Genomic DNA, 18874 nt, shown 5'->3' on the forward strand with positions numbered 1-18874 from the left:
GTAGCGTTCATTCCTCTATTTTATAGGTAAGCAAATGAAGACAAATGAAACGAGCAAAGAAAATCGGATGCCTCTCCATTTACACTGCGGTTAAAGCCAAGGATTTCTATAAACTTAAATATTTTGTTGCTTTTATCACTGTTGCATTATAGTTACTAATATTTCAAAGTGTCACAGCCTTTACTGTGCTTAATTAGGGATGAGGAAAGTAGAAGCTGAAATACAGTCCCCACAGGCAGGAGACTGAGAAATTAAAACAAGTGATTACTGGAAGCCAAGAAAGGAAGTTAAAGTGACTAAGAAGCTGGCTCTGAACTATGGAATGTTCTGGGTTCACACTGTATTCACCCCAACATGAAAATGTAACATCTTGCTTCACTGACATATTCCAGACCTTAGATATTTTGATTTGACCAGTAAGAGGAAGTGTTTTGTTCCTAGATTTACCAAATGGAAATTCCTTTGGGAACGAGATGGAACTGGCTTCCTGACTCCCAGAAGTGTACCTCATATACTTCTGTCCCTGGCCTGAACCAATTCGTTCTAGGCATGCTTCTTCATGGTGTGACCCTGTTATCTGACCAGTCGTTGACAATTCAAACCATAAATTTGGGTGGAGATCTATGGCCATATACCCTCAGTGCCTTTACTGATCTACAGATATTCTTAGCCAAGCTACGTGTGGCTTTCAGTACTCATTTTCCATCTTTCTCTTTCCCCATGTCTCCATCATGCTTCTCTCCCATTCCAATACCCTGTGAACCTCAAGAGATGTTAGAGCACTTGGCCAGGTTCTGCCAACCAATGCTGTATCACTCCTGAGGCCCTGCTAATAATCACGGACCAGCCTGTTGTTATCAATATGCCAACTTTAGAGCTATGACAGAATTTACCTTTGAAGGTTTTAGTAGAACCACAGATTTATTTTTTTATGGTCTTTCAGGTCTTATACCCACCAGCTCCTCCAAAAAATGCTATTGTCTGACAGTTATCAGTTTTCAATCTCAACCACCGTCAACTTTACACACATATATGCTTCTTCCTGGTTGTACTTTCCACTTTGGAGAACTGTTACTCCATGTCCATCATCCCCCAAATGCTCTTCCGTCTTTGTGACCAAGAAGAAGCAATTTCGATTCCAGGCTGTGCCACTCAGCTCTTCTGTCTCTCTTTTGGTGTTAATGGCTGCTTTCTGCTCACAGCCTTGGAGTATGACTACCAGGTAGCTATCTTAAACCCACATTCATAGTCACTCATCATGGGCAAAAGACATGAATGTAGTTGGTGATGGATCATGGAGTCAGAACCTGGCCTTAGCATGAAAATCAATGCACTAAATTGGAAGTCTCCATTGTTTATGTCTGACACTTAAAAAGCTGTTCTATTACTGAAGACACCACATACATTGGACACAAGACTTGGATAAGACCTGATTTGAAGGCCTCCTCCATGAAAACTGGCTTTTATAGTACCAGAAAATGCTGTGCAAGTTGCCAAAAGAAGGATACCTATGAACTATAACAATAATCAGCATGACAAGGTATTCCAAAAGGTGTAATAGTGACACTCACATTGTGGTAGTAATCTCCTGCTCTCTAACAGACTTAAGACCCACTCAACATGAGGGAAATCATGTCTGATACTGGAAGCCTAAACAACTACCCGAGGCTGGTGAGATCATGGATCTTAGAACAGACTCTATAGCTACCACTTTACTAGATCAGCAATTCCTAACTACATACTTAATATTTTCTTAATATTTATCCTTATACCCACAGATAAATATAACTCTCATCTCTCATCAAAGGAGCTTCCCTCTCTTTGCCTCAAGATAGAATCAACTATGGGATATAATTCTAGGGTATAATCCTCTATTGGACTGGGTCCAGTTAAATTTCAGCTGAGATTGCATTCTTGCTGAACCCTTTCTGTTACTCCTTTCTCTGATTCTATTATCTGAAAGAATCACCTGCATTTGGGTCCTTGTTTTGGGATCTACTTATAGAGAAACTGATATAAGAAAGGAGGTGTGGTAATTTTAATGTAATTGGGCCCCACAAGCTCATAAGGAATGGCATTATTAGAGGTGTGGCTTTGTTGGAGGAAGTGGGACTCTGGGGGGTGGGCTTTGAGTTCTCCTATTCTCAAGCTACTCCCAGTGCCAGAGACCATTTCCTGTTGCCTCCAAGAAATAAGACTCTCAGTTACTTCTCCAGCACCATGTCTGCCTACATACCACCATATTCCTCCATAATGATAATGGACTGAACCTCTGAACTGTAAGACAGCCACCCCAATTAAATGTTTTCCTATTCTAGACTCAATCAAATCACAAAGGAAGTCTGAGGAAGGTAGTTGTAGACTTGCCATAGGTTGAAAGGAAACTATGCTAATACATACTGAAACACAGAGCAATGGAAGACTTCTGCCAAACTGCCTAACCTATTCACCTATCCTCTTTCCCACAATTCCTGTACACCATGACTTCTTTCTAAGAGCCAATGATTCTTAGTAAGAGCTACCTGAATAAGGTGACATTGTATGTAGAGAGTACAGACTCTGGGTCCAGAGTAATACATTCCTCAAAGGTTAGTTCACCACTATACACATGAATCATAGGAAAGTCACTTAAGCTCCCTGATCTTTATTTTCTGTCCTTATTGTGGAGCTGATAACATGTCAACCTTCCACCTCTCAAAGTTACTGACTAGGCTAATTAACTCAATGGAATAACATTTCCTGGCACATAGGAAGCAGTAGTATTAGTACCTCCTCACAATGATGACCTGACCACATTGTTCTGAGTCACTTTGAGGTCAACATTAATCACCCTGTGTGGTCTTAATGAAGATCCTTATTTTTAACAATCAAGTGATTGAGTTCTCTCTCCCAAAAGGTCTTGACATTACAAATAAGAGTCTCCTATAATCCCTGATCTGTATTCCAGTAAAAGGTAACTATTTTCCTAGGATCATCCAAGAATTACTGAGTACAACTGACCCATGTTAAGAAATCACTCAACCACCTTTCTGATTTCTCTTCCAGATTACCGTTTCTTCTACCATGCTAATTTACTGGCTTATCAAATATATCTCACAGCTCCCATTTCTCTTGCCCTTCAGAGTCAGTATGAGGAATCTCAGAATTTTTGTATTCATCAATTCTCACATACAGCCTGAAGAAACACATACAAAATCATGTACAGCTATTTTTAATGTAATGTTTATTTGAATGTAAACCATTTATTAAGTTCACAGGTGTTTTTTCAGATTTAAGTTTTATACAATTAGATAAAATAGTGCAATTATGATTATCCAACTGGAATCAAGTCAAAGGTTCATGAAATAGTTTGAAACTGGGCCAAAGATTCATAAAGTATTTTTAAAATTGGGCCAGCAAGATAGATCTGTAAGTAAAGGCAGTTGCTACCAAGCCTGACTACCCTGAGTTCAATCCCTAGGACTGACATGGTAGAAGGAAAGAAAGAACAAGTTTTCCTCTGCCAAGTTTTCCTCTGACCTCAACATTCAAACTATGGTGCATCCCCCCCCTCTCTCTCTCTCTCTCTGTGTGTGTGTGTGTGTGTGTGTGTGTGTGTGTGTGTGTGTGTGTGTGTGTTTGTGTGTGTGTGTCACTCTCTCTCATACACACACAATACATATATGCAATTTTTAGGAATTTAAAAACATTTTGAAATAGGTAACATCCTTGTTGGCCAAGGAGCCCCATAGAAACCTCTGAACAACCCAGGCTATTTTGAAGCTATTGGTTGCTCTCCCCAAACTAGTGTTAAGTCCCCATTGATAAAGACAACACCTACATAATTCACTGAACATATTGAGGTCAAACTGGTGCCTACCTAGAGCCTTCATCCTCTACCCAATAGTGTCCATGTTACTAGAAAGTACTCTGCAGTTTACAGGAGGAGAAAGGTAAACACCAACTCATCTACAAATCCTTCCATATACAATGTGGTCAGGTCATCATTGTGAGGAGGTGCTAATACTACTACTTCCTATGTGCCAGGAAATGTTATTCCATTGAGTTAATTAGCCTAGTCAGTAACTTTGAGAGGTGGAAGGTTGACATGTTATCATGTCATGGTAACCTGGCTGCACAATACTCTGATACAATAGTGGCAGAAAAGTTGTGGGACTAACTAACCACTGTCTTGTTGGAATTAAGGTCAACTCCATGAGATAGAACCAATACCCAGCACGGCTTGAGCAGCAAAGAATCTGAGACTAGATAGGTCATGAACCTTGGGGGAAAACAAATGCTATTGTTCTACTAAAGGAATGTAACTTTTAAATGACTCCTAATGACATTCTGCTATACTCATAGATCCTAAATGTGACATGTCCATCAAATCTCTCTCCTCAGAGCTCATGGAAAATTGAAGAAAAAGAGGCAGAAAGATTGTAAGAGTCAGTGGTGATGGAAGACACCAAGGAAACAAGGCCTTTTATACACAAGACTGACACATATATGAACCCACAGAGGCTGTGGCAACATGCACAGGGCCAGCACAGTTAGTTCTAAGGTAGATGAGGTCCCAGGGCTGAAAGAGGAAGTAGGCACAAGCCCCCATCCCTAACTCAGAAGATAACTCCTATAGACAACCCCTTACAAAGGAAAGACTCATTTTTTTCCAACAGATCCTCACTGGGGATACAAACAATACTTGAGGGCTGCCTCTATGCCCAGCAATCAATGACCAACAGAAAGTCAATGATATTTTTGGAGGGTTTTTGTCTCACAATGTTTTGTCTGTGTATTTTTCCTTACAGAATTTTTGCTTGTTTATTGGATAAAAGTTTTGGATATTGTTTCTATGGGTTTCCTGTGTGTGCAAATGTGTCTATGCATCTATATGTATTTTTGTGATTTTTCTTTGACTCCTTTTTAAAAATCTGTTTACTTGTTTGGTCCTACTCTCATTTGTTTATTTTTTCCATCTTATTTTATTTTTAATGCCTGTTTGTTTTCTTTTTAAATGAATTTATTTATTCTTATTTTATGTACATTGGTACTTTTCATGTATGCCTGTGTGAGGGTGTCAGATCCCCTGGAACTGTCATTATAGACCGTTGTGAACTGCCTTGTGGGTACTAGGAATTGAATTCAAGGCCTGTTGAAGAGTAGCCAGTGCTATTAACTGATGAGCCATCTCTTCAACCCCTTCCTGTTTGTTTTCTAAAGAGACAGAGAAAGAAAGGGTTTTGATTTGGGTGGGTAGGGAAGTAGGGAATGTCTGGGAGGAGTTAGAAGAAGATACATTGTTTCCAGATATTGTATGAAAGAAATATTTTCTATTTAAAAACATTTTTAAAACAAAAGAAAACTTGGGAGCTAGACCCAGTAGATAACACTCTCACCGCCTGAAGGCCAGATGCTATAATCAAAGTCCTGGGAGGCACAGACAGCTGGACCCCTGGAGCTCATTGACTTTGGCAGTCCAGCATAATCAGAGGGTTCATAATCAGTGACAGACCCTGCCCCAAGTAACAAGAATCATTGAAAAAGACACTAATGTGCCAGCCTCTTGCTTCCACAGTTACATGCATACATGTGCACAGGTACCCACAGGTACACAGATGTACATACTTATCTGAACATGGGTAGGTGCTTGGATATCACCTCTCAAAGTGACTGGAATATGGTAGGAAAAGATGCAGGAGTAGACATCCTGCAAGAACCTCAAGGGAATCTGTTTTGTGTTCTACTTCAGGCCCTGGACTGACCCAGTGACCTGTGAAAAGCATAATGATGAGGTCTAGACTTGAAATCCTCAACTAAATTGGATGTCATGACTGACCTCCAAGAACGATTAGAACCTAGTTCCAAAATAAAACAATATACGGAACTGGAGTTGTTCACAGCAGCTTCATTCCCCTTCTTTGCAAACTGTTTGCAGAGCCATCCTGTATATACTCATTCCTTTCTCACCCAAATCCCAACATGTTTACTCTTGGTAGCACCTGGGCTTTTCATACAGCTTTTAACTGTAACTTGAATTAACACCACTGACTTCACCAGATCCTTTGGAGGATTAACTGAGACAGAAATCTGTAAACATATCTGTCAAATATTAGTTGAGACTGAAACTAAACATCTCTCCTTTCCATCAGGCACCACATTTTTATAGCATCAGCCTTGTTCCTCATTTTCAAAATCTTACTAATTATCCCAGGACAACCTGCAACTTGATCCCCTTGCCTGTTGAGATCCCAGAGCTACTGATCATATCTAATGATAGGCAATTAATATGTAAATCATTTCTATCTGAAAGAATGAACTCGAAAAAGTTTATTAAATGATTGCCTTTCCTCTTCCGCTGCCTACTGCACATTGATTCAGGCACAAGCCCTATTGATTTCCCTCACTCACATGAATCCCTTCACTGTGACTATCCCCAACCTGTAGATAAATCCCAATTATCTCTGTTAGATCGGAAGCCAAGCTGGTTTCTCTGCCTCTTCTCTCCTGCCTCAAATCCATCAAATCACAATGATGCCAGGTCAGTCTTTGCCAGGGATGTCTTTTTCCAGCAAGGAAGCAAGATAGACAAGGGAGAGGGTAAGGTGGCTAGCAGTTTAAAAAATAAAGTCATTTCCTTAAGAGACAAGTTGCTAAGTCTGTGACCTGGGAGGATAAGTTAAGACCACTTAAGAGGTCCTTCTCAGTGATAAAAATCTAAATGCTGTCAAACTTTCCTCACCCAGCTTCAGTTTACCGACCTCCATCTAATCAAGCCATGTCTCATTCTTGTCTCACTCAAGATGATGTTCACTTTGGTTTATTGTCATCTCTCACTGCAAACTAAATTATAAACTCTGAAAATTATAAAGTCTGAATACCGTCTCCTTCATGAGTGTAGTTCCAGAGACTTGCCAAGGCCTGGCATACGATAAGTGCCTGAAGAATGAATGAAAACACATCAACTCTGTGTGTTACAATAATAAAGTGTTAAGAAACCTATAGAAAATCTTCAGCAGGTATCAAATTTGCAACTGAGTAGTAGACACTTCCCAGATAGAGAAGGGAAGAAAAAGCTGTATAGAAAGGAGAGTGCTGCTCTGGCCCTGGACACCTGGGGAAGGGCCCAGGACCAGCACAGGAAGATTTGGTGGACTTTGCAGAGCCCCCATTGAGGGCTCTACCCTGCCTGGGGAGTGGTGGGTGGATGGAGTCTGGGGTGGGCTGGGGTGGGGAGGAGGGATGGGGGTGAGGGGAGGGAGAGGGAGAAGGGACTTACATGTGAAAAAAGTTTGTTCCCTAACTGGAACTAATAAATAAATTTAAAAAAAAAAGAAAGGAGAGTGCTGCTCTTGGCCTGGACACATGGGGGAGGGCCTAGGCCCGGCCCAGGATGTGATGGACTTTGAGGAGCCCCATCGATGGCCCTACCCTGCCTGGGGAGTGGAGGAGTGATAGGGTGGGGGGCAGGTGGAGGGTTGGGGGGAGGGTTGGGGGGAGGAGGGAGAAGGAATTGACATGTGAAGCAGGCTTGTTCCTAATTTGAACTAAAAAAATTAATTACAAAAAATAATAAAATTAAAAAAAAAAGAAAGAAAGGGGAGTGCTGAAAAGCTTGCCACTGTCTCCTAGCCACCAAGAGTCTAAAGATTGTTCATTTCTAACCCTCAGTGCCATGGACAAACATAGGGAGAACGGAATGTCTGTACAACCAGGGATATCTTTACATGCATGAGTGCATACCTACATGCATACATACATGCATGTATGTGCGTGCGTGTGTGTGCACGTACACGAGCGCTATTGGGAATTGAATACAGAGCAACCTAGGCAGCTCATATCTGACCACTTTTATTCCAAAATAAATTCCAGATTTTTATTCTGCATAGAATCTATGTGTGAAAGTAACAGAGCCTAAGCTTTCTAAGATCTATGATAATATGGCTCCAAGCTTGAGCTGTCTAAACCAGTTTTCTACACTGCTTTCTGCTTGAAGCAAAACTTTCCCAAGACTTCTTAACACTAATCTGAGGGTTGGGCAAATAAGACCTACACACAGTGAGGTCTTCAGGTACCTGCTGCTGTCTCCACTCAGCTCTAAAGGCATTCTCAGGCTGTCTTTGGGGAGATGGCCCAGAAGCTCCTCAGGCTAATCACTGTAGGACATATTCTCTGGCTTTCAGGGCCCTAATATGTAGAGGCTGACAGGTGTACCCAGGTTATAAACCCAAATACAGTCCTACAAGAATGTGTCTCCTCTGCCTCCTGGGTCTCAGCCCTGACACATCCCTCTTAGGCGCTTGTTCTTTCCTGCACCTGTACTGGGACTCACAGAGCCCACCATTCCAATCTCTCCCCCTTGGCTTCTTCCAGGAACATCCTGCTATTCCTGGTAAGAGCTCTTTAGGTAAAGGGGGAATAAAAATTGTTACCCTGAGATGAGATTCTTCATAAAGATAGGCTCCTTCTCCTAATCTTCTTTGAAGAGTTACACAATTTCAGGGGTAGGGAGTCACCAAATTCTCATAACTATTCTTCCTTAAGACAAACAGACTTCAGCCAGATCAAATACAACACCATTAGTCTCTGGTAAGAATTTCTTGACACTCTGAAGAAGTCCCCTTGTCTGGTACTGCCTGGTTTTTGTTCAGAGGCTCACAGAGATAAATACCATATATTTTAGTATCAGATTATTTTCTCTATTGGGAAAGATTCTCTACTGCAGCTTCAGTCTCTTTTAGCATTCTTAGTACAAATGATTAACAGCTGGTCATCAACTTCTGTTAAATGGATTTTTATAAACTTGAAGAAAGTCTGCATGCTTTCATCACTGGTATGATTTACTTTATGTAAAAAGTCACTTTCTGAATATGCATAAGCAAATCAGAATATAATTTAAATACCCTACAGGAGCTTACTGTTTAAAGAGACAAAAACTGTGAAATATTACATAAATTGGACTTATCCTCAACCTTCAGCAAAATGATGTATCCTCATGGCAACTCTGCTTTTTATATTCAGAGTCTGCCTTTCCTTGGGTGAGGGATACTTGAGTTGCTGCATCTTTCCTGGTGCAATTGTTTACCTCTGCAGAGTAAGTAGATGGCTGTCCTCAACATCCGATTGGCTGTAAATTTGTCTTCTAGTTTAGGGAAGGTAAAAATGTAGAATGGTTTACAACATATGTGAATCAGTCCTGGGAACTGTCAGCAGACTTCCATCATTCTGACAGCAGAGGGGAGGGGTTGGTGGTTTGTTAAGCTTTGCCTTTTACTTTTAGGAAAACAAGACAGACCCAACTCTAGCTTTACTGTATAAATGACATAAAAGAATGGTGATTCATGGTCCTGAAAGTCAAGGCCTCTCCAGTCCATCCCTAAACAAATGGTTTCCAAGCATCTAATGTATATAGCTTGGAACTAGTAATATCTGAGATGTATCTGAGTTTTTGTGTAAGGAGAAGCAAAGAAAATGGAGATATAAAATAATGCAAATAACCCAGAGAACATGAGGATAGTATAACTGTTGTAGAGAACTGATCATTTGTACTGGTCTCTGTGTATGAAGAAGAGTAGCAGGGCAGAAGAAACATTTAGCAGCTGTATAGTCAGATGAAGCAGACTAGATGAGTTTGGGGCACACAGGCTGCTACAACTACAGGCCCTAAAGTTAAGTAAACCAACAGGGTATTAACTACAACATGTGTCCCAAGATTCATAGCTAGTAACTAAATTCAACAGTTTTGGACTAAACTGAAACAATATTACTATTATTTGTGTACATTTCTGATTTGATAACCACTCAATGAAGAGGCAGAACAACCTTCATCACTAGAGTTACTTTCCAAGGGCTTACCAGTGGTCTGAGCACCAGATCACCCTTTTGCTTTTGTTCATTAAACTCTGCATCATAAATCTAGCAGGCAGTGTCATCATCATAGCCATCATTTGAGTAGGTGGCCATTTTTACATACCCCTGAATTTCTTCCTAAATTCCATGTGTTCTTTACACAACTGCAGGCATTAAAGCAAGAACATGACACATGGAATGAAAAATGATCCACTGTGTTGACTCCACTACATGAGGTCTAAGCAAAAGAAGACCAGAAGGGTAAGTAGGGTCAGATTGAGCAGGATTAATGTACCATAATAAGGTTGACCATCTTCAACCTTTGGACAGTGGGAATTGCCTACAATCTGGATTATGAAGCTTTTCTGTAGATTCATGACACTGTCTGAAATACATAGGAAACTATGTTACAGAAATAGAGAATCTGAAATTATCATTAGAAATAGGAGAGAGAAGGTAACTTGGGTCTGGAGGGAATATTCAGAAGCTTATACACTTAAATCAAAGCCTAATCTACCAATTGGTGGGGTGGTAGGGGGACAGGGAGTATTGTTGAGATTTGCTATGAAATGCAGATGAGTGCTCAGAGGAGAAGAGCTTGATGTCATATTAGAGGGATGGAGATACCTCAGACCTTGGAACTTTCTAGGACATACTGATCACTTGAGTGAAGGGTGGCGTCAATAAACCAGAAAAGTTTTCAAAGGAAAACACAAAGACCTGAAGGGCACATGTCTCTGCACCCAGATGACAGCACAACCCAGTCCTCTTCAAGATTAACAGAAACAATGACAAAGAAATCAAGCTATGTCTAATGTTATCTGAGAACACAAAAGGTTGCTGAAATAACCGAGAGGGTTTTGTTTGTTAACTAGGAAATAAAAGTACAAAAGCATTACAGGCAAAGATTTTGACAGCCACACATTAAACCTTCATGGAATTTTTACCTCATACCATACACTATGTTAGATATGAAAATGCTGAAATGGACCCTGCATTGTACCCTGATAATGGTTGTTCCCTGAGAGGCAGAACTCACCATGCAGCAACGTGACAGAGAAATCGACAGAGAATGCTTAACATTTAATGACAAATTTGCAAGCCTTGGGATATTTTTTCCTGATCTATATAAAGCAAAATCTCATCAAGGAGAATGGACCTTCATGCTAGAGTTCAGTGAAATAAATGCCTGTTTCCTGGACAATAAGGCATTCTTGCTCTGTGTGAGGGGCTGTCTCCCAGGGCTGAGGGCTATGCAGCTCCTGAGTCACTCAGAACATTTGTCACCATGGACTCTTAAGGCATTTATCACTCAGGTGTTACAGAAACCTTGTTTGAACAGAATAGCTTAGCAGTTGGATATTACAGAATCAAATGTCTTTAACACCCCTTCTTGCCCAAGCAAGGATCTTATCTATTTTTTTCTCACTTTCAAACAATTCCAGTCTCTCACATAATGTCTGGCTCAAACAATGAATGAGTAACTCTTTCCTTCCATGGGATTATTTTGATCGCTAATCGTGTTTAGGTTCACTTTGTGAAAGTAAACATCTTTCCACAATGTGGTCCCTTGCCCAAGATACATTCCCAACCATCATCTCACTGATTTCTCAAAACAATGTAGAGGGAAAACAGAAACAAGGGTTTCCATTATAGGCAAATCAAGACAGGAAGAGTGAAGATAGAACCTGAGCTTATACCAGCTGTACCTGTCATTTTTTCTGTTTGCTTGGAGTACATCAACACCCGAAGGTGACTCACAGTGCCAATAGTAAAACATTGGAGAATCAATCTAAGAAATATTAAAATTTCCAAGGTCTCGAACTTTCTAGATAAAACAAACTCTCATCTGGAGTAATTTTCAAGGTATGGATAATACTAGAGAGGAACCCTGGGGCTCTGGCTTTAGCCCATGGAACCACAAAAAGACTATCTCCACTGGGCAAGCTGTAAATACCCATTTGCACAGAACCTGCTGAAGTTTTAGGAGCATGAGTGTATTCACCTTCTCTCATATGAAAGCTACTCATACAGAAATTTTTAAAGCTCTATAAGCAAACCTGGATCTTGCATTGATTTAAGAATTCAACAGACAATGGACTCGTGTTAGGTCTAGTACTGGGTACTGAGAACATAGTGATAAACTATGTTCATTGCCTGTTCTGGGGACAGGGAGAGAAGTAGATTTTTATTTTGCTAATTTTAGCAGACTAGTGAGTGCTGAACTAAAGTTTTGTGCCAGTAATAGGGATATAGAAGGTAGATTTTGTTTCATTTCATGATTTTTAAGTTATGAATAATGGAAAACAAATCCATGTTCTCAGTCAGACATCCCATCTCTTCCCCCATTCATATAATCAATACTTATTAGCAGCACAGAGACCATGAAATGGATATTTGTGTCTTTATGGCAGTCTGTTATTCCTCTGTAGAAAATAATCTGCAACTCCATTTGTGAGATTCTATTTCTGCAAGATCCATGTGAACCTTTAGATAGCATGAGTTTCTCTGTCACTCTCTGCCTGGCCAGCTGAGTCCAGGAAATATGAAGTAACTTTATATTCTCCCTGATGAACTCCATCTCCCTGCTCTACAGACCAGAGACATACATCTCTGAGACACGTGTAAGCCTAAGGGAAGCCCATTCTTTTGCTGTAAGGCATTAATAATAATCCAAAAACCCCTGAATTAGGATGATGGTTAATGAGTATCTTCAAGACTTAAAAGTAGGCAGTCAAGAAAAACCAAGAAATGGCATCTAATAAGTGAGAAGGCCATGGCTTGAGTCTCACCTACTGACCCCAAATCTCCATTCTTCATGTGGTGACTGCAATGCATCAATGATAAATTGGGCTCCTAATCAAAGCCTACTGTGCGTTCCCAGGAATCACATGAAGAGCAGATTTGGCAACATAAAGACAGGCTTAGGAAGGATGGAAAATAGAGAAAGAACAGTTCTTTCTTTCTTTCTTTCTTTCTTTCTTTCTTTCTTTCTTTCTTTCTTTGGTTTTTCGAGATAGTGTTTCTCTGTGTAGCTTTGCAGCTTATCCTGGCACTCACTCTGGAGACCAGGCTGGCCTCAAACTCACAGAGATCCACCTGCCTCTGCCTCCCGAGTGCTGGGATTAAAGGCATGCACCACCAACGCCCAGCGATCATTTCTTTCTTTAGTGATTAGACTGCATTCCTTACCCAACTAGAAGGCAGAAAATAGTTTCTAGAGATCTCAGTAAAGATTTTCACAGATCCTCCTGGTAAGTCCATGATAGACTAGCCTCTCAGAAAAGTCAGAGCTTTCTTCCTCCAGACATTCACCATCTCCAATTTCCCATTTTTCTTTTAAGTTCCAGGACCCTGGCATCAACATCTCCTCTTTCTGGGCCTGTAAATTATCTTCCTGTAGCTCTGACAGTGCCTGGGTACTTAATGGAGCACACAAGCAGCTTCGAAACAGTTACAGTACATTTTTATTTGATCCTTACCGCAGGCCTACAATGTTGGCAGACACATCATCTGCACTACATCTGTGAGGCTAGGAAGCAGTTGGTGGCCTCCTATAAGAAATCCAAGTCAAATGTTGATGACTGTCAGAGATCCTATTTAAATACAGTTACTTGTCCCAAATCCACTCTCATGCACAGCCTTTCTTCAGGAAACCCATATCACTTACTGCATGCAAATCAGTTTGATCTCCAGACTATCTCCTTCCTGACAATATCAGGCTTGTGGGTATGTTTTGTGCTTTCCCTGGAGATGACAGAGAGGCATGCCTGACCCAGGTCCTATTGCTCCATGATTGCCAATAAGAAAAGATTTCTCTAGATGGGTGCTCATTTGTGTTATACCACTCCAAATATATTTCCATCTCCCACCTCTCTTTCCATCTCCCACTAAGTTACCTGTAAATATTTTTTTTCTTCTTCTATGGACCCTTCTATTCTGGAGGCTATATGGTTGTCTTTGATCTTCAGAGGAATTCACCACAAAGGAAACATTTGTGGAAATGCTGGCCAGGCACATTTGTATGGTCAATGGCTTGTGTTTAGAAATCTTTCTGAACAGCCTGTAAAGGGATACTTGTCACTGTCACTGCAAACTCCCAGGAGTCTATCTGCTGGGGTGAGGATGCTAAGTCCTTCACTGCTGACTCACTCCAGAAAGTTTCTCCCTATGATCTTGATCAACCTATAGATACTGATCTAGTTTAAGACATTAGGAAACATCCCCCCTACCAAATTGTATGCTTGCAGGTCTTTCTTAGACCTTTGACAACTTAAAAGTCAAGATTCTCTACTTTTGTCTCTGTGTTCCCTAATATTCCTATTCAAAAGAGTTGGAGGAGTTGAGTGGGCGAAGTTTAACTCTACGGCCCAGAGATGGGAGGTGGGGAAAGAAATGCCTTTAAGGTGAAATTGAAATACACAATGTGGCCGGTGTTGTGTCGCACACCTTTAATCCCAGCACTCAGGAGACAGAGGCAGGTGGATCTCTGTGAGTTCCAAGCGAGCCTGGTCTCCATAATGAGTTCCAGGACAGGCTCCAAAGCAATACAGAGAAACCCTGTCTTGAAAAAACAAAAACAAACAAACAAAAGAAATATACAATTTGGTAGGGGGGAAAGAATATTTATTTTCTTTTTCTGATCTGTTTCTCTACCCTTCCTCTTGTTTTATAATTTCCTGATTACATCACAGAAGGACTGAGTCATGAGACTGTCTCATATTGAATAATCATTGCTAAATTATTTATTTCTAATCAAACAGGAATAAATAAATGCCACAGCCAGTATTCATTCTATACATATCCTTTAAATCATTGGAACATATAAATAGGGGGCCTTAAGCTTAAGAAGTTGTCATTCCACCCCTATAATAAGAAAGAAAAAGGCAGACGATCAGTAAACAAAATTTTCTTTGTCTCATCATAGAAGTGAAGTTGCAGGCCAAATTCTGACCTGAACATTTGGTGAGACACTTTATCCAGAGAGATACAGCTGATCTTACCCAGAGCCACAGACACTGCAGCCATAAGTAGGAATAGTTAACTGTAATGTTGATGAATTGCTGCAGGCAGAGCACAGACCAACTTGAAAGTGAGAAAACCCTGGGGGTTATGATGTAGCAGGAGCTGACACACATTTTTGAGGTTTGCATACAGAAACCCCACAAGATTCTCTTGATAAAGATTCAGGAACCATCTTTATTCTGGCAGGAGAAAGAATTAATCATTTTGAAATATAGCCAGCTGGTTCTTCAGAGCAAAGGCCTGCATTTTATTTCACAGAGAGCAATACTGCCAGAGCCTTATCTCAGCTCAGAGAAGGAAACTTCTCCTCTGCCCAGTCACCTGAATCCTTCCCATCTCCACAAAGCTGGAAGGATAGGCAGCAAGGGTCAGGACTCCAGATAAACTAATGAGGAATTTTCAGGCATGAGAGAAATTAGATTACTAGAAGAAAATAATTCTACTTCTGGAGAAACACATATGACAGTCACAGACCCAAAACATGGAGCAACCCAAAATAATCAAACAGGAAGATAATAGAACATCTTTCACCCAATTCATCTCCCCCCTCTCTCTCTCCCTCTTTCTCTCTCTCTCTCTCTCTCTCTCTCTCTCTCTCTCTCTCTCTCTCTCTCTCTCTCTCTCTCTCTCTCTCTCTGTGTGTGTGTGTGTGTATTCATGTCTATACATTTTTGTCTGTGTATGTGCATACACTCTGTGCACAAACATTTGGAGGCCAGGTGTTGATGTCAAGTGTCTTTCTCAGTTACTCCCCATTTTTTTTGTTTTGAGACAGTAGGTCTCTTACTGAACCTGAAGCTGAATGATTTAAGTAGATTGGCTGGCCAGGAGGCACCAGGGATTCACCTGTCTCTACCTTGACAGCACTGGAATTACAGATGTGCACTGCTGCCTCTGATGTTTCGTGTGATTTCTGGAGATTCAAACTCATCTTCATGCTCACCCAGCAAGCACTTTACTAATGAGCCATCTCTTTCAAGTATATCTTGTACTTTGACCTTGATCATTCATCTTTACCTCACCTGTCACCCTTTCCTAATGTCCTTCTTTGTTCCAGGTAGCCCCTCTTCTATCATTCCAGCTATAATGGAAACAGCGCGACACTTTGCCTTCTGTGTATGGCTTATTTCACTTAACATGATGATTTCAAGTTCCACCATTTTCCTGAAAATAGCATAATTTCAGAACAACACCATGCTGGCACAAACAGACATGTAGAGAAATGGAATCAAATAGGAGGCCCAGAAGATAAACTCACTGCTACTACCACATGACTTTTGACAAATATGCCAAAAACACAACTGACGGCCCTCTTAGCAAATGAGGCTAAGAAACTAGATATGCACATGCAGAAGAATGAAACTAGACTCTTATACCTCCATATTATTATTCTACATATATACACACACACATATATATATGTGTATTCATAGATGTAATTCAAAATGGATCAGAGATCTTCTTTGTTTCTTTGTTTTTTTTCAATATAATATTTTTATTGATTATTTAGGAGTTTCACATAATGCACCCTCATCACATTTACCACCCAGTCTCCCTAGGTCCACTTCCTTTCCCTTGTGAACTACCCAAAGAAAAGAAGAATGAAAAAAATATACTAAGTCTGATTTGTGTTGCCCACATACTCACTGGAGCATGGTCAAACTTCCAGTGGCTAGCCCCTTAAAGAAAATTGAGTTCTTCTCCACCTGCACCTCTGCCAGAAGCTTCAACTGTGAAGAGCTACATTTCAGGATCCCTATCACAATTTTTAGGAGTTCTCTTCAATGGCTTCCTATCTAGACTGATTTGGGTGTTGTCACAAGAGCCTTCTCTATGACTCTCATTCTCAACTTTGAGTCCGCAGGCATCAATAACACTGAAAAGGAAGCACCCTTACCCATTACATTCACCAGCAGCATGGAGCATGGATTTCCACATGCTTTCTGGTGGCAGTACAGACCATAGACATCAGTGGATCCCTTTCCCTCAGCAAGGACATCAGACACAATCATAGCTCTTGGCAGCAGTGCAGGCCACTGACGCCAATATGACTTCAGACAGTAGCACAGACCATGGAGATCCATATGATCCTCAACAGCAGCAGGGGCAACAGACCTCAATATGGTCTCTGGCAGCAGAACAGACATGGGCATCAACATGGCCTTTGGTAGTAACATGGACCATGAATATCAACATGGCTTCAAGTGGTAGACAGACCACAAACATCCACACAGGGCAGCAGTACCATGAGCACCAATGTGGCCTCAGGCAATAGTACAAGCCACATACATCAACATGGCCCCCAGCAGAATCAGGAACCATGGACATCCACATGGCCTTTGGTGTCAACTCGGGCCACAGACACCTTAATATAAGACCTGAAACTTTGAAAGTGTTAGAAGGAAACAGAGAAACCACTATAAAGATACATGCACAGGCAAGGACTTAAGAAGAAAATTCTCATTAGCTCAGAAAATAATAGCAAGAATTGACAAATGAAATTAATATATTCAGCTGAGTGAAGAGACAGCCTACAGAATGGAAGGGAACTTTTTGCCAAGTATACATCCAACAGGGCATTAATAAGTGGGATGTATGACGATCTCCCTCCATTCTTTATGTGTCTGCAGGTTCACAGATCATCACTGCAGATCTCAGCAGAGAGGGCCACAGGATACAGATACTATGAGGAGGACGGGGAAAATGACAGGAAAACTGGGCAGCATGAAGCCTCTGTCAGTTTCTAGCCAAGAGAACCTCAATCCTTACATCAAAGTCCTATTTCCACCACTCCATGTCACCTGAAACAAAACGTGTGGCTGTTGACCAAAAATCACAAGGCATGGTGAAAATAAAGCAAATATTAAAAGAAAAAGAACAAAAGATCATCAGATCATCAGACTGGATCCAGTTATATCAGATACCAGCATTACCTGCCTGGTCATTCTAGTCACCATGGAAACTAAAACTATGTTTCAAAGGATCTAAAAGAATGAATTGATGACATATCAAAAGTCACGGGCAATCTGAGAGTCGGAAAGCCTAAGAAAGGAAAAAATGAAGAAATTCTAGAAATGAAAGGTAACAAAATGGAAAATGACTTCCATGGATTAATTGTCAGACCCAACACAGACAAGGAGGGAGCCACTGAGCTGTCAAGTTTGTCAATAGGAACATCCCAAACTGAAATATAAGAAGAAAACAAATACATAAGAACTAAGGGACACAGACCAAACAAAAGGAATAGACAAGCAAGAGAATGGAAATAATGGACATCAAGCTACCAATCTTGGGCTCTTGCAGAACTCCAAGAAGTGAAAGTGTCACCATCACAAAAGCAAAAACAAACAGTTGGAAATCCTGTGACTTCAGAATGGTGCTCAGAACAAACAACCAAGAGGAAATCTTTAATGAAGCCATAGGGAGGAAATTGCCTTCCTGATGGAGAACAAAGGAAGCATTAACACTGACTTCTTGTCAGATACCACATAAGAGGGAAGGGGAGAGATAGAGCAAAGCATGTGGAGATATTTGAAGTTCTTAAAGAAAAATCTACCCACATAGAATTCTGTAAAGAGCAAAGTTATTCTTCAAATGTGAAAAGGAAATACTTTCTCAGACAAAAACAAAGTCAAACAAATAAACAAAATCCCTAAAGGAATTCATTGCCAATAGACCTGCCATTTGAGAAATGTTAACGTAGTTTATTATTCATGAAGAGGGAAATAACATAGGTCAGAAATCTGTGTAAACAAAAAGAAAAACATAAAATAGGGAAGGAAGACATGGACATAAATGAAAATCTCTTTTTTCTTTTCTTATGTATAATCAACCTAAAATATAACTGTTTGTTCAAAACAATAAAAGTACCATGGCTAGGTTAGTGAAAGAATGACAGCAGTATCAAAAGGAATAAAAAGGAAGGACTGTTCTAAAATCTATAAACACGTGAAGCAGCATGGTTTGTCTCGAACATGGACTGAAATTAATTTAAAATGCACATGGTAAATTCTATGGTAAC

This window comes from Cricetulus griseus, chromosome 5 (genome assembly GCF_003668045.3).
Source record: "Cricetulus griseus strain 17A/GY chromosome 5, alternate assembly CriGri-PICRH-1.0, whole genome shotgun sequence".
Lineage (NCBI taxonomy): Eukaryota > Metazoa > Chordata > Mammalia > Rodentia > Cricetidae > Cricetulus > Cricetulus griseus.